This window comes from Lepidothrix coronata, unplaced genomic scaffold (assembly GCF_001604755.1).
Source record: "Lepidothrix coronata isolate B3197 unplaced genomic scaffold, Lepidothrix_coronata-1.0 Scaffold70, whole genome shotgun sequence".
Lineage (NCBI taxonomy): Eukaryota > Metazoa > Chordata > Aves > Passeriformes > Pipridae > Lepidothrix > Lepidothrix coronata.
Genome location: NW_016690250.1, coordinates 488,461 through 512,422, shown reverse-complemented (window position 1 = coordinate 512,422; position 23,962 = coordinate 488,461). Strand labels below are relative to the sequence as shown.

At 36.4% G+C, this 23,962-nt stretch overlaps 1 long non-coding RNA gene across 4 annotated transcripts in view; it reads right to left on the bottom strand.

The window, feature by feature from the left end:
- The window catches only part of LOC108499150, a 39,221-nt gene that overhangs the window by 13,484 nt on the left and 1,775 nt on the right, over positions 1-23,962 (bottom strand). The window lies entirely within an intron of this gene.

Below are 23,962 nucleotides of genomic sequence, written 5' to 3'. Positions count from 1 at the left end.
ACATCCATAGTGCACTACATCTCCACTGTGTAACACTATACTTATTTTTTCAAGTCCTCTTAGCATTTAATACTTTTCCAAAGTTTATGTTTAGAACAGAGAAGTAGTTATTTGTCACAGATGAACATTTCAACTTCAGCTATCACAGTTACCTTGATACATTAATACAATTCTATTGGGATTGCATATCCTACATTCAAAATAGATTTATATCCACCAATCCAGAAGTGATTCTGCCTCCCTGTACCTTTGGCTAACAACCCTATGGTACATCATGAACATCCACAATTCTTTCCCAGGAAACTCCAGATTCAATTGGTGCTTTGGATGAATCTGCTCTGATAGAAAACCATGACTGTAAGTAGAATTTTTATTTCATTTGCTGCAGCACCTGGAAATTGTGTAATAAACAACTACACAATTGAAAAGAAGGTATCATGATCAAAACAAGTGATAGCTTCCCTGCAAAACTTGGATTATGTCCTCCTTCTGCATGCCTTAATAACGCTGATAAGACACATAAACCAAGGCTTTCTGAGGCATCATTAATTGTGCCCCCACATATCCTGTCCCAGCTTATTCCTTAAATATCTTTTGCAAAAATGCTGATAACATAGCTGGAAATGCAATCCGGAAGAGTTCTACTTTCAACATACAGACATTAATATACAGCATATAATGGTAAGTACTCTGAAAAATTAGATTCTAAGGGTTGGATTTTTTCAATTTGTATATCCTGAAATTATTTTATATGGATAAAACCACTCTCTTTCCTCCTTCATTTCTCCAGAAGATTGTAGAAATAAAATAATTAAGATCATGAAGACTTGGACATTGAGTGGCATGAAAATGCAGTAATTCAGACTTCAGAGCAAAAATGAGCAACACAGAAAGCAGAAGGTTACATATCAAACAACAGACCAACAAAGCTGAAATACAGTTGTAACTGAGACCTGTATTTAATAATCTACATACTTCATCTCAATTGCACAGATTGCCATGAGGGAATAAGGACCAGAATTCACTTAAATATCAGGTAGCAAAGAGTTCAAGACTGTCAGGCAAAGAAAAATGTAGTGGACAGATAGGAAAAGGAGTTCGGAAAAAGCATTCTTGACAAAGAGGCAAAGCATGTGGAGAACTCTAAGAATAGGTGGGCAAACTGGAAAAAAGAAACATGAGGAGGAATGAGATGAACACTCATCCTGTTTTAGTACCCATACTAGACCGGAAAGGCTCTGCCACATGGAAAGTACATAGGGAAATTTGCTAAGATGTCATCAAAAGGTGAGACTAGACATGATTATAAATCAGACTGGAAACTGGGAGACATCTTTGGAGTAAGAACTGGATTGGCTACCAGGAAATGTGGAACTGTGTATGCAAATCAGAAAGGGGACCTCACTAAAGCAGTGAATGCACAGGCAAATGAAACTCTTCTCATTTCTCAGTTTCAGCTTCTCAGATCAAGCTACCTTCCAACAAGAGTCTTTTTCACAATTACTTTCAACTTCATCCTCCAATTTCCATTCAGTTTCTCAGTCTTAAGTCTCAGCAGACGTGTTTTTTCAACCTCAAGCCAATCCAGGTACCAGCAGCCAGGTCAGGGCTAGCAGCAGCCTGGTTGAAAAGAACTGCATTGCAAATCACAGTTCCAATGCCTCTTTGCTATCCTGGCTCATAACCATCCTGAGAAGGAAATTTATTCTCAGTCAGAAGATGTTCACTAGTTCAGTAGGAATGACACTAGCACTGATGGGACAACTGATGTCTGGGGTTCATGCACAAGCTCTTGTTAGTTGTAGGGGATGAAAAGGGAAGTATCTTCAGTTGCTATCTCTTACAATTAAAAACTATGAAAGTATCAAGCATGCTTAGTGATGATGGAGTATTAGAAAATAAATTCCAGGAGGTTCCTGCTGACTATACATACACTGAGCACGCAAACCATAATTTTTCAAAAGATAATAAATGTTGGAGGAGGGGAAGGGGGAAAGAAGAATCAAGTGTGAAAGCTTTGGGTAGAGTCCTTTTCAACCAGTCAGCCAAGTCATAATCTTGATGTAGCAGCTAGTCCCATGTTAAAGCACAAGAGCCACAAAGTATTTAAGTTAAAAATAGCATAATTTTTTTCTTTTTTTTTTTCTTTTTAGTTACTTCCTTTTAAATGACTGGGCCTTTTTAGCTGTAATTACCATGACAAACTAGCTGAGGCAGACACCAGCATGGAAAATTCTGAATCAAATTCTCAAACTGGGGTAAGTTGTAAGCAAATGAAAATGGGCCCGTAATACTACTGATTCTATAGTCATACCTGTCACACTCTTCCTTGGGAAATACTGTTGCCTTGCAAAGACTGAACTATTTGTAATTGGCATTGTGATTGGCACATGATCCCATATTTTAGAAAGGTAACATTTTACCACAACATACATAATAACTGTATCTTAAACACTATCCATCTTCTAATTCACTTCAATGTCTGTCTGTAATATTGCCATGAGCTACAATGGAAATTCCCAGAAATTGCATATTTATACTGCAAAATAAGTTTAGAAGTAATTAAATCCTATTCTAAGGATTAAATCATATTCCAAAAATTTAAGTATTTTAAAAATGCTTAAATATTCACTACTCACCATGAAACAGAACACAAACGTGAGAATACTTTTTTTAAGAAATAGGGAATTCTTTCTTTTTTAATAACAATCAGAAAAACTGGAAAAAACTTGCATCATCATTGTCTCAGTGGTCAAGACGTTCCATTGAGAGGTCAAAGTGATTCTCTGCTATAGTTAAGATAAGAAATAAAAGAAGATACTCCGAAGTGCACTGCTGAACTCATGGATCAGCTTTACATGAAACACATATTCATGCTGGAAGACAGAAAAAACCACTTTCTGTCTACATAGTAAAACTATTCTCATGGAGACTAGGAAATGTAAGTTTATCTTTCCTGACACAAAGGAAGAAAGTGCACTAAAATCTCCCACATCTGGACTGAACATTCAAACACCAAACTCTCACATAGAGTGAATATGGCAACACAACTGTTGTTTACATCAGCAGACTAGTCCTTCCCCTTCTTAATTTGTTCTATTTTTCCTGAAGGCTGATGTTTGGATAAGCCAATCCCAAACTGTGATTTGCTTTAAGTAAATCAAAAGCAGAGACCCAAGGCTGCATTTAAGCAACAAAACAAAACAAAACAAAAGCAGTCTTAGCTCTCTGCTTTTTGAGAAGAAAGCCTCTGTTTGAATTAGTGGCCTAAAAAGGACTTAACATCAAGGAAGAATACAACAATGTATGATTTAGTGTCACTAGAGGTGATAATAGAGCTGTAAACTACAAACACCTAAAAGCTTACAATACAAGCTGTCAGGCAAAGAAGTCCCTGCAGTTTTAGACCATCTGGATAGCTTCAAATCTTTCTTAATCTCAGTCAAAAAAGAACATGAACGTAGATGTATAAACAGTGGAATTTCAAACAGGAATGGAGACATTACGTAGCATTAGCTACTTCAGTATTCAAATAACACATCCAATTTCTGCATCCACAAGCCAAAAATAACAATAAGTAGCTAAGTATTCACAATATAACTATCAAAGTACTCAAAAACATGACCTAAAGTGAGAGAATCAAGAAATTTCACCTCCTTAGTATAATGGGTAACCGTATTACAGTCTATAAACATATACATAGGAAGACAATATTAATTTCAGTCTCACAGACAGAAGCATAACAAGACCCAGGGGCTACAAACTGAAGACAGACAAACTTAGAACTAACATCTTAATTAACAATGATGAGTACCTCATTGAAAATTGTGGTAGACACTCCCATCCTTGAAGTATGCTTTTTAAAAAGAAAGGTAGAGGGTTTTTTATCTTTAGTAAGACATGACCTAGTTCAAATGGGAAGAAACTAAGACAGCCATGAGGTCTCTGTTGTACAGTATGCCAGGCTAGATGATCATAGTACTCCCTTCTGGCTTTTTAATTCATGAAACTGTGTACATTTCCATTTCAATGAAACTGCATCTTTCAATGAGCATTTTTTTAAAGGAACAGCTTTCCAGTGAGCTCTAGTTATGCCTTGAAGGCATAGCAGTCTTTTTGGTGGAGGCTTGTGAAAAACTTCTGGATAGCACAATACAGTGTTACTCTGAATGGAGGAAGCATTCAGTCTTTTCTGAGGCAAAGCTGGGACCAAGTACAGCATACAGTAAAATCTGCTTTGTTTAACATAATAATTGAAAAATTAACTCTTTGCAGCATCACACTGAACCAGTTTATGCCCTCAGTTCCATCATCATTTCATGAATTTGACACTGGTTTGGCATAACTTAATTTTTTTTGTTTTGTTTACCAGATACTTTCTCTTAAATCACTGTAGCATTGGGGGGGGGGTGTCTAATGTAAAAGTGTTGGCGTTGGAACACATTTGTATCAGGACTTCTGATTCCTCAAAAAGGAATTTTACTTTTGTGCACCAAACTACTTGGAAACCTGAATGAGAAAAAGACAAATGGATAACACTGGGCAATTCACACAGAATATTTCTTATTGCACCAAGACAAATTACTACAGCAGACACAGTCTTCAGAAACCCTCTGGATATGGCAATCTAAGCAGTCCCCTATTTTCCATCTGTGTTAATTGGTTGCATCATAATATTAGATAATAAAAGAATTTTTTTTAATCCACCTCACTATAGGATTTTGGAGTTTTAAAGTCACTAATTTTAACAGTTAGCAATAAATTCAAACTAATCTCTTTTCAGTATGAAGCACAGAACATTATTTATTCATATCTATTTAATTTTCTTACAGTTTCTATTTCATTAATATCTTCTCGTGATTTTTACTATCTCATTTCAGATGTGTAAGGAATCAGACAAAAAAACAATAAAAAATATGAAGATAATTCTGACTGCTGACACACAAGTAAAACTGTAGATCCTTTACACAAAATTAATTTTTCTGCAGGTAATCCAACAAAGTGGACAAACCTTCAAGTTCAATGACATAATTGAAGCTTAAATGCAGTTTCCCAATAAACATAAAGACTTAAAACACAAGCATATCTTAAAGGTAGAGAGGATAATCAGAATAATATACTACCATCTGAAAATATCTCATTATTTTGTGTTTTAATCTCTGACTGCAATTTGTATGTGTGCATGTGCTATAATAATATTTAACCTTGAGAAAATCCTGCATCTGGTACATGCTTTCAGCAGGGAGTCCTTACACTAGTAAATTTGAAAACCAGATCTGACTTTATACTTCCTATGAAGCCAACAACAGCTCATGCAATTATTTGTCTGCTTTTAGCTTAGTGTTTGTGAATAACTTCTTATACCAGCTATCAGTTGTTATCTTTTTGTTAATATTTTTCATCATTATGTCTGTAGAGGTCACTGTGATAGAAAGGGCAAATCATATAGAAAATATCTGTAGTCATGAATAAAGACTTTGAAAATAATGCTATTTCTTTTTCATTGTTTCATCCACAGCGTTACCTTTCACAGTCTGACCTCAAATGTGCAACAATACCTGATGAGAGCATAAGAATAGCAACAACCACATGTTTCTCCATAATTGCTGTTTGTCAGTCATTTCTTCGGTATTAACAATATTCCAGACAACTCAAGGTCAACCATATCTTATGCTAAGGGAAAAAAACCCTTCTTATGCAAAGAAATGGGCAAGCCAACAAAATCCATTGTCAACTTCCAGATGAGTGCTTGATTCTGGCTCAGTTTTGTGCCCATGACTAAGGAAAGCAAAGCCACTGAGAAAATGCTGGCACTATAAATGGCAATGAAAACAAATGAAAATATCACTAATAGTATTTTCCCCTTTATACATTAACACTGTGGTTTTGTACAGTGTTTTAATACAGAGAGTTAAACTAGTGCCCTGAGATGACCTTCTTTATAAATCTGACCTTAATACAGTTCTAAAGGGTGTTGGTATGAAGACAATTCTCTACCAATTTCTAGAGTATATTTAAAAGTATAAAATTACATAAAGTATATAACTGTTTTTCCACCTTCGATCTTACTAAATTCACCGTTGAAACTGATAAATATCATGCTAAAATTAGATTAAATAAGGTGGTGTTACAGATTTGATTAAGATCCTTACTAGGCAAAGAAGGATTGAAGAATTTAGGTAAGTATTGTCATACTGGAGAAAGAAACAGAATTAGGATGAAAGCAATTTAGAGACAGTTTTGCAAAGAAAGTAGCCAGATACCGCCAACCACAAAAATAATGTATCTTAGGGATGTAAATAGGAATTACTGTCTGCCATTTTCACCAAGTGCGAGATAAAACTGTAGGAAAGAAAGTATTCTATACTTGGATTTCTCTTATACTAAAGTCAATGGGATTTTATTAATTCTCCGTAATTAGGCACCTTTTTAATAACAAATACCCAAATAATTAATTCTCAATTTGTTACAAGAAAATTAAACCAAACCCATAAAATAACTATCAGCTCAGGTCAGAAAGGCATAAAAGAACATAGCTTTCTTCAGAGATGCAAATGCCATTTTTAAAAATCTTTAGATTGTTTTTCATGAGAAAATGACTTTCAAATTTAATAGTGAACTACTCATCCTTTCTGTGGAGTAGTAAAGGACAAGATTAATGTATTCCAATCTTTTGATGGAAGATTTTTAAAGAAAGATTTAGAAGGGTCTAATGCCATGAAGCATTTGGCAAGAACATCAGTTGACCTTATGCACCAATTGTTTCATGTCTTTTGGCACTAAAATTGTTTTTCTTCAGCTCTACAATATGACCCTTGTTTCACTGCCAAAGCAGTCCTTGACATTAAGAAAAGAAATTCTGGTGGTAGTAGATTTTAGGGCATCAAAAATGGCAAATTCAACATCATCAGTCTCATGAGAGCACTGAACTATGCTTATGGAATTTCCCCCCCCCCAAAAAAAAATTGTTCAATATCAACCTACAGTTACTCATAAAAATTGAGCAATATTACTTTTCTGTTGCACAGATTGATAAATTCTAAAACTTGGAAAAATGCATCTTTTTTCCTCACTAAAGAACTATCAGTAACAAAGATGCATGTCTCAACAGGCAGACATCAACTAATGAAGCCTGACCCCATGCTAAACACACCATTATAAATAACCTATGAAGTTTTACAGAGATTGTTTATGTGATAAGTGCTACAAGCCCTGCTCAGTCCAAGTTCCAAGTTTAGAATTACAATATGCATTAACCAAAATTGTTTGGACTCCATACAACAGATTTTAAGTCTTGTCATGATAATAATTCAGTGTATAATTAACTACCAGATTAACTCTTAGCTCACTGTCTCTTCCATGAATATTAAAAACAAAAAACCCACCACATTCCGGTGACAGAACATCTAGGTGCAAAGGTATCATTATAATTTAATAATGTAGCACAATAAATGTGCAACATATAAAATATATTTGTTATACCTGCATGTTATTTATTGTGAAGTGACAGTCTACTTAACAGAATCCCACTGTCCATTGTCTAGAGTGATTTGACTGACCACATAATCACTAAAGGTCTTAGTGCCATGTGTAAGTGAATACAGATAAACACAAAACGGGAAGGATCAAAAAGATGACAACAAACAGAAGAGAACAAAGATTTAGAGAGGACAAAGACTGAAACAACATTACCTCTAAAATTTCCTGCTTGTATTAAATTTAATGCTTTGAAGTTTTGTTTATCTAGGCAGTACTCAGGGAATATATGCCTATAATTCTACATATTTTGACTGTATCTCATCTTTCTGTCACTTTTCTGCTTGGGTCCCCAGTTCACTGCAAATACATGCTTAATTTTAATGTGTAGGCAATTCCAGTGAAGTCACAATGAGGTGTTTGCTATATGGGTATCTTCCTCTCATCATTTGACATTTTTACATAAACATCCCCTAGAATAAAGTAGTGATTTAGTGTGGGACATTGAGGCACTTATATGCATATATTCAGTAGTTTAATACACTGAACAACAAAAGTAGTATGTTTATATTATAATATAATACTGTTAATCAGGTATAAAAATACAATATTTTCTGTAAAGGACAAATACTATGTTTTTAAACTCTTTCTAAAGTGGAAAAAATATTACCTAAGACATTTGGTTGCTAGATTTCTGCAGAAACTTCCATTAGAAAATTCCTTCAGAAACAATTAATGTAATGCAGCTACCCTAGAGTAAGAGGAGATACTTGCTCAGCAGGGTGCTGATACTGCAAAGTGAATATAATTTGTCTATACTGCCTTTTCCTACATTCTTTAAAAGCACATCATACAGCTAGCTGGCAGCATACCTAATCTATTCAATATTTTGAATGGGAAGAACAGAAAAGTTACACATCCCCAAAAGTGTGATTGAGTCATGCAATGCAGGAGTGTGTATTGCATTAGTAAGTGCCAATAAGAAGGCTTAACATCCTCTCTAGCTGCCTTTTTAATTTAACCCCAATAAGGATGTACAAAGATTCTTTCCTTGGCTGCTCCCTCACAATTACAGCAATAATCACAGCACACCTAAAAATATAGGATTAGATCTTTCATCTTCAAATGTTTTGCATTTACAAATTTATTCTACAGCTAGGCTTAGGCCATATGAGAAACTTGTAAATCATCACTAAAAACATCTTGATGCTCTTATTGTCTTGTATGTCAGCTGGGCACTAACAAAGAAGCCAACAATGAATTTAGTCATGCCTTTATTCATGACTACTGACTTACAGCAGTGATTAAACAATCTTGATTTTATGGAAAATATGCATTGGAAATAAACTACACACTTAATTTTTTCTAGAATAAATCTGACCAGAAGTATGAAGCAGATTTACTGCTTCTACAAGAGTCTTTTCAAAGTAGATGTGAAGAACTCAATCTCCTCTCAGCATGTTTTTTTTCCATAATGGTGCCTTGTAGGCACTTCCTTATTTACACTCAAATGCTTGAAATGTCCCCGATTTAGCCTTGTTTTGTTGATTTTGTGGTCCCTTTCATTCACATCACCTCAAGCTTTTTGCTGTCAACCCTGACCATCACTCTCTTACAGGGCTGCCTGTAACTCTTACCCTCTTGCCCATGTTGGCATGGCTATTTGAAAGCTGCCTTTATCAGGTCAGACATTCAGTTGGCAAAGATACCATTGCCCTGCTTATGGAGGTGAATACCCATCTCTTCCAAGCAGGTATTGATCCTCAATCAGGGTCCCACAGCCATAGAAACCAAATCTCTGTTGCCACCAACAGCTCCATAACCAAATGCTTATGTGCAGTATCCTTACGCCCTTTCCCCTTCATTGCAAGATTGAGAAAAACAGCTGGGCCCCCATCCCACTAACTATTGTCTCCAGAGCTCTGTAGTCAGTTTGGATACTCCCCCGGTTGCCCCCAGCAGTATCATCAGCACCCACATGGAAGAAGGGCAGAAGATAACAGTCATAGGTCTGGACAAATTTTGGCAACACAAGGGCCCAGTTTCAGATCTCAGGCCAGCAGAAGACTTCTCTAGGGGCAGATGGTTGCCTCCAACCCCCACTGCGTGGAGTCACCTATTCTACGCACTCCCCCTTTCCTCCTGGCAGTCTTAAATAGCTCACAGTTAGCTGGCCCAGATGGTTTGCTTGAAAGCACATCTGGCTCCTCCTCAGCTTTGAAGAATCTCTTTTCTTCTCCTGCCAGTGTCTGAGTGTTTTCTGTTGCTGGGTATTCAATGTGCAACCACATTCTTAACTCCAGAATTATGAGATCTAACTTTCCAGATACTAATTAGTTAATCTCCTTTAGCGGGCACAAACCCCTACATTTTTCTTTCAGATTAACTACATCACAGGTTATGCACATGGAATATATTTAATTTTTGAACATCATTGATTAACAAGGTGTTATAAGGACACTTCCTGTATTATACTGACACTTTGAGTTACATTTATAATGATTTATGATTTTTATGAAAGGGCTCTGATTACTAGACAGGCATTCAGTATGAGGGTGTGAAAATAACTGAAGTAAACAAAATACTTTTTGTATATCCAATATTGCAAACTGTGCTTTGTACAGTGAGTATTCCAAAGAATTAGTGCTTGATATATGAGTTAATTAGATAAAAAGAACCATTCAATTTACTTTATAATAAATATATTTTATTCAAAGTGCCTTTGAAAGCAACTATACACATCCTGAGTGTTCCTTCCTATGTAATCTCTAATTCTTGCCAATGAAATTAGTCTTCATTGATTTCCTAGCTCACTAACAAAAATGTCAAAATAGAGGAGATAAATGAAAATAGTACTGACCTTAGTTTTGTACTTCCTGTTCCTCTTTACATATATGGCAACTTTATTCATAAAGTCACTTTTGGTGCCTTTTTTTTTTTCCCAGATGTTCCAGTCTGTCTAACACAGTATTTAAGTACATCAGGATCTCACTACGGCTTTAGTATTACCTGCCGAAGCTTATCTTTTTTTAGTTTAACACAACTTAATACTGCACGGACCAGAGTGGAACTACTCTGCAAATTTTAGGTTTTTTCATCATATGTACATTCCACCTCTCAGGAGGCAATAGCATGTGTGGTCTGTACGGCAGCCATCCCTCCCAGAGCCAGACAGAAAAATGAATAATGATTTCTAGAAGTAGTATGGTTATAGGAATACTGAACTTTTTCTGTCTTCCCTTTACATGGGATGACAAAATAAGTTTTAAATTTAGGAACTCCTGGCATTGATTAACACAGTAAATATATATAAGCAGTAGAATGAGACTGAATCACAGAATAATTGACTAGTGTGGGTTGGAAGGGACCTTTAAAAATCATCTAGTCCATCCTGCAATGAGCGGGGACATCTTAAAGTAGATCAGATTGCTCAGAGCCCTGTGCAATATGACCTTGAATGTCTCCAGGGACAGGGCATCCACCATCTCTCTGGGCAACCACCCTCACCCTAGTGTTTCACCATGTTCATTGTAAAAATCTTCTTCCATTTATCTAATCTAAACTGATCTCAGTTTAAAATCGTTAACCCTTGTCCTATCACAACAGGCACTGCTAAAAGGTTTGTCCCCATCTTTCTTGTAGGCTCCCTTTAAGTACTTGAAGGCTGCTATAAGGTCTCCCCAGAGCTTTCTGTTTTCCAGGCTGAAAAATCCAATTCTCCCACCCTTTCCTCATAGGAAACGTGCTCCATCCCTCTGATCAACTTGGTGGAGCTCTTCTGGACCTGCTCAAACAGGTGAGGTTCCCAGAGTTTGATGCAGTACTCAAGGTGGGGTCTCATCAGAGTGGAGTAGAGGGGCAAAATCCCTTCCCTCATTCTGCTGGCAACACTGCTTTTGGTGCAGCCCAGGATACAATTGGCTTTCTGGGCTGCAAGTGCACATTGATGGTTCATGTCCAGCCTCTCATCCATCAGCACCTCCAAGTCCTTCTCAGTAGGACTCCTGTCAATCTGTTCATCCCCCAGCCTGTACTGATACCAGGGGTTGCCCCAACCCAGCTGCAACACTTGGCCCCATTGAATCCCATGAGATTCCCATGGGCCCACTCCTCGAGCTTGTCCAGGTCCCTCTTGGTGTCATGTGCAAACTTGCTGAGGGTGCACTAATTCCTTTGTCTATGTCGTTGATGAAGACATTGAATAGGACTGGCACCAGTACAGACCCCTGAGGGACATCCCTTGTCACCAAGCTCCTTGCTCAAGCAGGGTCATTCTAGAGCACATTGCACACAATTGCATCCAGACAATTCTTAAATATCTCCAGTGAGGAAGACTCCACAACCCCTCTGAGTAATCTGTTCCAGTGCTCAGTTACCCACACAGTAAAGAAATTCTTCCTCATATTCAGGTGGAACTTCCTGTGCATCAGTTTCTGCCTCTTGTGCTATTGTTCAGCACCACCAAGAAGAGCCTGGCTCCCTCCTCTTGACACCCTCCCTTCAGATAGTTATATACTTTGATGGGGTCCCCTCTCAGTTATCTTTTCTTGAGACTGAACAGGCCCAGCTCCCTCAGCTTTTCCTCATAAGAGAGTTCCAATCTCCCAATTATCTTTGTTGACCTCCACTGGACTTGCTTCAGGAGCACCATTTCTCTCTTGTACTGAGAAGCCCAGAACTGGACACAGAACTCCAGATGTGGCCTCACCAGGGCTGACTAGAGAGGGGCAGAATCACATCCCTCAACTTGCTGGCAATGTTCTTCCTAATGCACGCCAGGATACCATTGGTCTTCCTGCCCACAAGGGCACACTGCTGGCTCATAGACAGCTTGTTGTCCACCAGGAACTCCAGGTCCTTCTCTGCAGAGCTGCTTTCCAGCACCTGTACTGGTGCCTGGGGTTATTCTTCCCCAGGTGCAGGACCCTACACTACCTACTTTTCTGCAGAAGATTTTCTTGTGTGGATTTGCACCAAGTCACACACATGTGCTATTGAGATTCAAGAATGAAAGCTCAAACAGGATTTAAATATTACTCCTTAGTACAAAGTTTGTATACTTTTTTTTTTCTCCACCCTTCCCTTTGATTCAAAAAAATACATACTTTGACAGACTAAAGGGGTTATTTGTTTCTAAGTGTTGAAGCATTTGAAACAGGTAAAATCCCAATACATTTTAAAAGATTTATTTATTTTACTTTCCAGTATATATGATTTTTATGCCCACCAGAAGGCAGGCTGGAAGAGCTAGAAAAAAAAGGCATTCAAAGATCAAAAAGAGTAACTGTGGCAAGTATACAACCTCAAGATTTCTTAAGTCATAACCTCAAAATTATTTCTAAAAAAATAACTGGAAAAGTTAAAAGGCATAAGATGGAAAATAACGGAAAACTTAGATTTCACTAAGTAAAACAGACTCCCCAATAAAGTCTAAATTACACTTAGTTTTTAAAAAGCAGTGAAAAACTGTAAGTCTACTCAATGATTTATGAAAATAAAACACCTATTAGTCAATCATTTTTATTGATAAAAATGATAAGAAGCTTCAGTCAAAATATTGCAAGAAAAATCACAGAAATTTAAAAGTACCTAAGTGTGCTTTTTTCCTTGGAAAATTTATTTCAACATATAGCATATAAAATACTCTACCAAAACAAATGGTAAACGCCTGTGATATTGTAAAAGGAATATTTCTTTAAGTGTTGTTTAGGTGAAGAATTCTAGAAAATGTTAAGAATCTGGAATATGAACAGGTCTTGCATGTAGGGTTTTATCACTCTATAAAATTTACACATGCATGCATTTGTGAATCCAATTTTAAATCAACACATTTTTCTGCGTATTTTTTCAGGGCTACATTGTAGGCAGTGCCTGCATACTTACCTGTATAATTACAGTACTCTCTACCTCTGAGCCATTAACTTCTATGTAAAACATAGCAATACAAAGTAATGCTCAACACAAAATCTTTGGATCTACTAACATGTATTTCTGTGTCAATCCTCATTCTCTCTGATGGGTCAGGACTGCTACGCGAATTTCAATTCTAGGTGACTGGCAAATTTCTCGACAAGGTTATCAGATTGGGGCATTTAAATTCAGCCAAAGCAGCAGATGTTTTGTGTTAGTTCAGTGGCTATTCCTGAGCACATATAACAGGTATCAGAGGAGCTGTTACCAAAGATGATTCTATTAAAGTGCTACTACCAACTGTCAATGTTTTACTATTTATCACTTCATGTTTGTAGACACATTCCAATTTTTTTTCTTTTCCTAGATTAAAAAAATTGATGACACAGAGATAATGTAAAATGACATAATTTTAACTAAAATTTCTAAAGATTTTTAAAGAAATAAGAAAGAAACCTAATTTTAAAAAGCACACAAAATATCTACCTGGCAATAATTTCCTAATTTTGTTGCCATTGATTATGAAGTATTGAGGGGAAGAAGAGGATTATTTGGAGCTATGAAAGTGAATGCTCCATTGTAAAATAATCATTTGAGAAAAGGAAAACAGTGAATACTATAAACCATAAAAAAATAGAGATATGAAGAGCAGAGGACAGTAAGGAAAGAGGAATGCAGGGCATGCAGTCCAGTTTTCTAGGGTAAGAGTAGAGAAAAGCATCAGTAACAGCTTTCCATCAGAAGCTCTTACTCCTAAAAGCCTGGCACCTGACCTGATTCTTCAGGATATGGATCAGGTTTCTATGAATAAGAAATATAATGAGTATATTTAAATTAGTTTAAATGAAAGAAACACCATATCTTTACTACGACACCAAGCTTGACAGCATTTTTTGTAGACTCTAAGAGAACAAAAAGCTCCTTGAACCAAAGACTATTGTTCCTTTTTACATGGTTTCCTGAACAAAATGAGCTGCTTTGCTCAGCTCCCCTTGATCACTTCCAGTAACCAATTCCATCTAAGTCCAATACACGGCAAAAGGTCTCAGAGATTTAACATTCCTACAAACTTTGTGAAAGCAGGCAGCTGGATAGGGTGTCTGCTAGCTAAAAGAAAACATGAATGCAACTTTTGCTTAGCGGTGCAGAATCTACTTTTCAGTCAAGGCCCCTCTTTCAAATTCATTCTCTCTTGTCTAATAAAGGGTAAGTTTATACTGCAGCCTGAGTATTACTCAATTTAAATATCAACTCACAAACGTAAACACATAGGAAATAAAGATGAATTTAGTTTTACAGGACTATTTCTTAAACCAAAAAGCCCTAATTCAAAGTACAAAACCAACCAGTATGCTGCTTCTTCCACTCCCTCCATCTCTTTGGCTTGCAGCCCCACTCTCCCTTCTCCCCTGCACTATGAATCTCACATTCCTGCCTGCAGGGTGGCTCAGTACCAAAGCTCAATACCTACCGGCTCCCCCAGTCATCCCTCTCATACTCTTGAAAAACCTGGTATTGGTTGAAAGAAGCAGTTAGAGAACACTTAGTAACAAGAGATGGATCATATCACTTCTATTATTAATGCAACTTAACGATGCAGAGTTTAAATGGAAAAAAATCTCCTATTAGCCTATTGTTTCAAAAATCTACTATTCAAAACAAATATGGTGAGAGACTGCAGTTCATGTTTGCAACAGAGTACTGGGAAGACATCCCATATATTTGTTCAGGTCAAGGTAGGTCCTGAAGCAGAAGTAGACAGCAGTATTACATCAGCACAAAGCTGTGTTCAGTTTAACTGATGTTACCTACAGTGTAAGATGTACAATATATCAGCTTGGACAAAACAATATGCTAATTCAGTGATACTGTTTTTTGAGACCCTAGCCAGTGTACTTGCACTTCAAATATGACATAACCAGCTTGACTGATCCTCGGTTTAGGGTCAGGAAAAATCTTGTGGGTTAATTATCATATTGTTTACTTTTAATGGATAGGTGGCTTTTGTGTAGCTATGATTATCTGGTATATCTAGCTGCTTTCAGTGCTAATAATAGCTTGCTCTAAGACGTATTAAGATACGGTATTGATTTCAAAAAGACTATATCACTGTGCTAATATACAAGAGATTCAATTAGTAAAGATATAAAGATGATTGGCAACATTTATCTAAAAATGCTCCTGACTCTCCTGTGAATATCTAAAGTATGACTTAGCTAAATACATAAAATCAAGATCAAAATACTCAAAAGCATTCAGAAATGTGAATTCTAAAACTTCAGAAACAAGAAAAAATTTCCGGAGAACAAAGGTTCATAAAACCTGGTCTCCAAACATCTCAAACTGCTGTTACTAAATAATCAGCTGTTATTTTTTAAAACTCCTAAGCTAAATCTATTTTGAAATAAATTGCCAGATTTTCACTGTAAGTTCTCCCACACATTCTGTTCCATAACCTGGCAAATTTTTGTACTCAGTCTGCTTTACTGAGCAGTATAAAGGCGTTCTCTATTAATAAATACCAAAAAAGTTGAGTGACAGTCTAATAGTGATATTTATTCTCTTTTTCAAGTCTCTCAGTAAGTTTCCTGCTGGATTTCTTTTTAATTTTTTCTGCATGCTTTATGATATCATATTAAAAAATTAAAATTCAACTTAAATAGGCTCCAGATGAGGTCAAAACAATTTTCATAATTTCAACCAACAATATTGTCTCTGATGTTCATTATGCTCAAACCAGAAAAAAAAAAGTTTCCTTTTTTAGTGTAGGAAGAATCTATTCCCAAATATATGACTATACAAATGTCTGCCTCAGTGAGCAGCTGTCCATCACACTGAAATAAAGCTGTAAATTTTCACCACTGCGGTAAATGGTTAGATCTTAGGGTTTGTTTGGTTTTCTTGCTAAGAACCATATTTGGTTGTGCACCAGGACAAGGGACTATGCAAGAGCTTTTCCCATCAAAGTGCAATATATGCTATATACTCAGAGTTGCGAGGGCTGCTTACAATTCATCACTCAGTGGAACACATATATCATTCATTCAATGCACCTCTGAAAATGCTTTTTTTTTCCCAAAGAAATAGTGGTGGAGAGGGCCGTTGCCTCACTCCTTTCTTTGAGATGGGCTTTCACAATCTCCTGGAACATTCAGATTGCATTTGTACTCGGTGTTGAAGTGGGAGAGGTTATTTTTCTAATTTAGCCCACAGAGGACTGCCATATACTGAAAACCACATCAATCTGAGCAGGGGATAAATTAGAGTATCTTTGGAGTGTTGCTTTACTGGATAAGGTTTACTAAAAGCGGCTAGCTCTAAATATAATTATAGCACAATTTTACAGCTATTACCAGCCTACTTGAAATTATTAGGCTTAATCTGTTGTATCATACCATTGCACAATTTTCATTTTTCAAATAGAGTGGCTTCCTTATTTTGGTAAGCATTGTTAAATCTATTAGAATATATAACATGTAATTAGGTATGATTCATCACTTATGCCCACTAGTTAATTTGAGACACATTGTCCAATACAGTTTTCATGATAATGTATTTTCATTTCTGTTGTTTAAGCTTGATGTGAGACAGCTGTCAATTTATTCTCATTGCACACTACTTTCATTGCTCCAAGCCTAAACTTCACATGTCAGACTGACAAAAAGGAAAGTTTAATGTACTTCTTAATCTTACAACCACACCTGGCAAACTACAATACAAAACTCTCATCAGGAGACCAAAGAAGTCTCTAAAAAAAGATATAATTTCTTGTATTTTCTGTATGTGTGTGTTTACTAAAAATATTGTAGACAGAATGAAATATAAGAGATTTTACAGAGCGGAAAATTATTCCAGACAGACAAACTTCTGCTTCTCTCTTGCCAGGAAGAAATTTGCCTCTGGAGATTTCAGATCTAGTCATCAAATATCATCATCACCCTTCTATCTTGTAAAACCTTTCTCTGCCAAAGGATTAATACAACTCATATTCAGATCATACTATGGACATCTAGAGATAGGATCATCACAGTAGCACTATTTTCAGTTATCATACAGACCTAGCCCTTTGAAGGTTAGATACCAGATAGGGGAACAAAACTCCAGCTTTTATCCATGACAGACACTGCAAAATAGTTTCTTTGTGCAATCATGTTAAAGTTTGTTAATATGAGGTCTTCAGCCAGCATGTCTGTTTCAGCAATATTTATTTAAGTTGTTGCTGTCAAAACAAAGATTAAGTCATTTTACACCCACATTTTACAAATTAGGTAGCCAGGGCATCTGCAAAATGAAGGTTAAGATCATTACTTTGGCAAAGGCTTTGATATCAACTGATGAAAACTGATCTGTATATGTTGTCTTACTGTACTGGGTAATAGCTCATCTTCAGATAACCTGTATTGATTTCTAGATGCATTTTTAAAAGTATTTGTTTTTACTGGTTCCTACTAGGTTTTGGAATGCCTTTAAAGAGAAAGGCATCCTTTCTTCACTATTCCCTTTTTCCTACAGAGAAAAAAACAACACAAAACTCATAAACCTACTAGGAAATAGTTTTATAAATATATTTTTAGTATAGTTAGTAAAAACATAGTTCTATGACACAGTTCAGACAACTTTATCCCACACTCTGAATTAAGTACCATGGCTGATGAAATCTAAATGGGTGAAAAGAAGCCTCAGGGCTATATGACTGTTGCTACCATGCTCTAAGAAACAGAGCAATGGGAAATCATATTAAAGGTGTGCAAAACATGAACATGGGAACGTGATCTGAAATAAATGATAAACAAAAGAAAACTAAAGAACACATTTTGAATTTGAAGACCTCAATGCATAACTCCTTTTAAGAATTATTATTTTGACAAGTTTCCCTTGCCAATCTTGAAATACACAGCAGTTATAAAAAGACATTTTATGTAAAAGATGTTTCATGGTCAGCGCATTAAATGACCCCTTCTACAAACTCTTTCTCATTTTAAAAATCAGCTCTTTCCCCACCTCCTTTCAAGAATTTCACTAGACAGATGCTCAACAGACTCCTTTTCATTGACCATTGGAAACACTTGTTAATCTCCACACTTGCTCATACCAACTTGTTTTAAAATGTTTGCTCAAGTCTTAGAGTATCTAGGAGCCTCCTGGTCTTTAAATAAGATATCACTGGTGTGTTTTAATGACATACTAAGAGAGAAAACCTGCATTAAAATTCATATAGTCCGAAGAATTTGAACTTTAAATTCTGTAAAAAGTAGGAAGATTTCCTTTTCTATTACACAGATGCCCACATTCATATCCACACAGGACATTGATATGCTTTCCAAACTTACAGCCTCTGGACAAGTTAGGAGAAAGAGTTTGCTGATTAGTGAAGCAGTAGCCCAGCCTAGTGTCCCAACATTAGATAGTGCAAGTTGGAGAGTGATAGCTGGCCTCAAAGAACTACATTCTTTTCAAATTAACTGCCTTCATTCAAATACTGTCAACTACAAATCCATGTAGTGGTGATAAAGAAAATATTCTTGTTTTAAAAATTCTGCACCGAAAAATTTGTGATATGATTTAGCCAGAGGTTCGTACTAAGCTTCATGTTGGACTGCTTAGTTGCGCTTTCCACTTCCCCAAGTATACCTTCACATTTGATACTACCAACACAGTACACTGTGTGACAGACAGAAGCCCAACCTCCAACATGCAGAATATGTGTTTATTGCAACATGTTTAAAGTGCTGTCTTTTCCAGGACTCTGCAGTATCTTTTCCTCTTCACTCTTTGAACAAACTCCTCCCTGATGTTACCTATTCTCTATAGTCTTCTTCCAGCCTGGCCTGGATTCTGAAGCCTGTACACATTTATGCTCAAAAACTCATAGCTTTTGAGTCCTATTTATTTCACTCACATGACTACATCCTGCCTTGTCCAGAACCCCTTCATGGATCTCCTTGCCATTCAGTCAACACAAAGGATTTCCACAAAGCATTGACTTAGCAAATTCTAACCCATCCAGGTTTAAGTTACACAAATATCAAGAAGAGTAAATTCAGAGAAGGGGAAGAAGGAGATAGAGGGAAGAAGAGAGAAGGAGGGAGAGAGAATTATAGCTACTGCCTTAGATCCAGCACAGATCCAGCTACCACAAGTCCAAGAACTGTAGGGCTGAAAACCACGTGGATCCCGCTCCTCCCAGGCGGGGCTTTGGGTCTGCCAATCATTCTGGGGCTGGGTTGGGGGCTTCAGGGAATGTGCTGTGGGGCAGTGCTCTCAGGGTGTCAGTGACAGACAGCTGCACTAAAGGCTGTCAAGGAGGCGGGATATGGGGGGAGGGAGAGCACAATTCCACATTGGCAGGATCTGATCTGCCCCCTCCACCCACATACAGAGTTGTTTCAAGCCAGTAATAACTTTAACAACTTTTTTTTCCTCAATCCCTCACACCACAGCACAGCTTTAGAATGTCTCCTTTTTACACAATCTTTCTGCTGCACCACGATCACTCTCAGCTAAAGCTATTCCTTCTGGTAAAAAAATCCCTCGGTCTACAGCTGGACTGATACAATCCCTCAGCTGGACCTACAGAGTCTGTAACGCTACTGTGTACCACACACCAGAAAGAATTTATGCACCTGAGAGACAAAAAGCTTTCAGAATAATTGTTTTTGGATCTATGGTCTTTTTTATGAAGTATTATATAGGAAAAGCAAAGGTAATAAACAGAAGGCACTGAACAGAAATATTTTGAGGATAAGTTCTGCTTCACTTGTACGCAGCCTCCTTCTTCCTCGGTTTCCTACTGGCCTAACCTGTCAACTTCCCAGAATCTAGATGGAATTCTATTTCAAAGAAGTTGCTAAGACTAAAAGTCTGTGTTACTAGGGATTAGAAGGGTGGCAGTTAAAATTATTAACTGCACACAATTTTTGTATCACTACTATCAGATAGAGCCCTTTATTTTGCCCTCTCTACAAGCACAGAATAAAAACCCACAGTGTTTTCACCAATATTCTTGCAATCTAAACATTGCAAGAGACAAGAAATGGGATACTACAAGAAAACAAAGACAAAAAGATAGTGTGATATGAAGATTTCAAGGATAATAGCCTAACTGTTGTCAACGCATGTAGAAACAAAACAAAGGAATTTTAAGGAGGGATGCTTTGGGAATAGTAAAAGTCTCCTGAGCTTCTAAAAAAGCATGAGGAAAAGTTTAAAAAGAAAGGCTGAAAAATTAGCAAGTCAGCAATGAAAACTGGAGTTTAATGAGGATATGAGTAGTTCCTGGGGTGAGAGTTGGTACGGAAAATATGTATAGATGAGGAGACAGAAAAAAAACCCCTTGGAAGCAGCAAGATGCTTTTGTGAGGTATTAAGTATTTGTGCTACTATTTTTTCTGGCCTACTATGGATGCAGATAAGAACTGCAAAGTTCTATGGATTTACATTTTATAGAAGATTGAGTATGTGAACTCATACAGTACATTATGTTATTTCTAGCTTGACTTTGCAAAAAAAGCCCAAACTGGTTTATAGTATGAATATTTATCACTATCATCTACTTTACATAATATATACATAGGTTTATATATAAATTGGAATTCATAATATTGAGTCAATTATACGGAATTTTACTGACTAGAATGCATATGATCAACTCACAAAATATTTCCTGGAAAGCATTAGTGAATGTAAATTCATTTGAGATTTCGATCAGATATTCTGACTACTGTCATTCCACTGGCATATATCTTTCAATGGGGAAACAGATAAATTTGGAATTAAAAATATTATCAGAAACTCTCTTTCCACTCTCAATATCTGTTTATGTTGGTTAACTTTATTCTTTGTCAACCAACTTAAACAATGACTCAAAAGGGAGGCATCTTGTCATATGTATCTATTATTCCTTCTATAATGTAGTTCCCACTGGTTTTCATGCAAATTATGCATATGAAAGGATTGCATTACTAGGCTAGATTAAGAGAATACATTTGAAAATACTTAACATACCACTTCAGAACCTCATATTTATAATGGCACTTGAACCTGGAACAATATAAACAAAAGCACAAAATACAACTCCTAGAAATATACTATGGACGGATTTTTCTAAACTTTTTGTTAGAGACATCACTAACAATTGCACTGAGTTAAAACTATTTTGTTGGCTTTTTCATATATGAACAAATAAAGAAATATGACTGAGAACATTCAAAAAAACTTGCAATATTCCTATACCGGAGAAGTTACATGCCAGTAAGAGGACAGTGAAAGGGTTACATTTCAAATATATGAACTAGATGTCTCTTTAACCATGCAAAGGTCCTAAAATATTCCTCAGTAGCCACTATGTCTTTTTTAAAACATTATATTAATCCTGATCCCCTGGAAACATTGCCAGTCATCTTTAACTCTTCAGACACATTTTTTATTTTGACTTCAGAAGTGTTGTTCTCCTCCCATGCCATGACAACTCAAGGATGGTATGAACTGCCTTCCTCTGACACAGGAAAGATATTGGGCCCTTCCTTTCTCAGAACTAAAAACTAATGGACCTCTACTTTAACAGATTAGGTAGACACCAATTGGCTCTTTCCTAGATCCATAGCTCAGAAGCAGAGTCAATCTTCTAGGCTAGTTAGAATGGGCTAATTTTCTAAAATTTATTTTGTAATCTAAAACATACTGCTGCACAGTATGATGGCTCACATTCAGACATTAATCAGGTTAGTCACAGGTACTTACCGTGAGAGATAAGGCTATTGGAAACAATATCCATGAAGACTCCCGCTAGGAGCATAAACCTTTTAATTAAAAACCTATTTAAACACATGTTGCATCTTTTCAAACTGTACTAGAATGTATCCTGGGTTAACAGATGTCATTGCACTCACAATGTGCACATCATATTATTAAGGAAACATCATATTTTCTTAAGGGAACAAGATTTTCTAACAAAGTGACAAACCACCTTTCATAAAGTGAAAATACAGAAATTATATGGCAGTTGGAATATCACACCTAAGTCCAGAGCACTGCATTACAAGAAAGTAGAAAGGCCAGGGGACAGCAACAAGAATTAATGAAGTACAAGAATTTTTTTTCTATAAAGCAGAAAATAACAAACAGGGATTGTTTAAGAGAAGAACACGGTGAAAACACGACTAAGAATCTCAAATACATAAGAGTGTGGTGCAAAGATGAAAATAAAATCCATGTACCACCAACTAACTAGCAAAACCTATTAGGTTGAAGTAATTTACTTGTAGCAAGCTAAGTTTAAGAGCAGAAAGCACAAAAAACTAATGGGAAGACTAGTGAAATGCTGGAATAGATAACTTAGGTAAGTAATCATAACAAATCTTTAGGCAGACAGGCAAGTGCTCATTTAAAAAGGCAGCTTCGATTCATCCTGGCTTAGAAGGAAGAGTGAGGGAGTGGGTATGACACCTTTTTGGAGTAATTTTTAAGTGTATGAGTCTATGCTGAAGTGACCAAAGAAATGTAGCTATGTAGTGATACCACATTACAGTACCATTTGCTGTGGGATCTTGACTTGGAAAGAAAGTCGTATTCTGGAAAAGACCCAACCAATTTTTTCATGTACACAGCCACTTGGATTCTTATACAATCTACGGATCACTTAGCTACATTGATCCAATCTGCAGCTTCTTTATTCAACAGTTTAATGCTAGTTACTTCCAGGGCTGGACTATACATAACCAATGTCTAATCTAGCCACAGGATATAGCATTTTGCTTCCTGAGAGGAATTACTTAGTAACTTGTCCCATGGCCTTGAGGCCAAACAACACTAGCAACAGCTACTAATAACACTGAATTCCAGATGTAGAGTCTGGTGGAAATTTTTAAAGGAATTAGCTTGACAATACTTTGCTTTAAAAATCTAGATGTACTCCAAATTTTTGATCCCCTATCTCTAGCTTACTATTAAGTTGGGATCATTAGTTTGTTTGGTTGGGGATTTTTTTTTTGGGGGGGTGTGTTTGCTTGTTTGTTTTTAATTTAAGCCTAAAACATTTTATTGGCAGATCGACTTTAATTATTAGAATCAAAATCCTGTAAAAATGGCACAAGTCTTTGGAGAGTTAACACGAAGTAAGTAAAGGACCTTCTCTAGTCAACTATTTTGTTTCCAGTAAAAGTATATATGATTGCTATAATGTAAGAACACAGGACAAGTGTACAGCTGACAGCCTAATTAACAACTAAGTATGGAAAAATTAATATTTTCCAACTTCATTTCAATATTCTTGCTTTTTATTCTATATTAAGTAGCATATAGAAGTAGGAAAGTTACATAGCCATGCATATTTCCTACATTTAAATCACTTAACACCAGGTAAATGATCCAAGGAAAGTAGAACAAACTTGCATCATGATTCACCTTTTGGATAGTGAGAACCAAACTATTAGGAAAAGAAATGTTTTCAAAATGTATAAAGACCATGACACTTGAAATAGGTACAACAGCAATATAGCGAATATCAGGTGTTCTCAAAGTTTCTGCAGATAACAAAGTAGCTCCCACTCAAAGCATCGTAATTTGACAAAGTTACAAA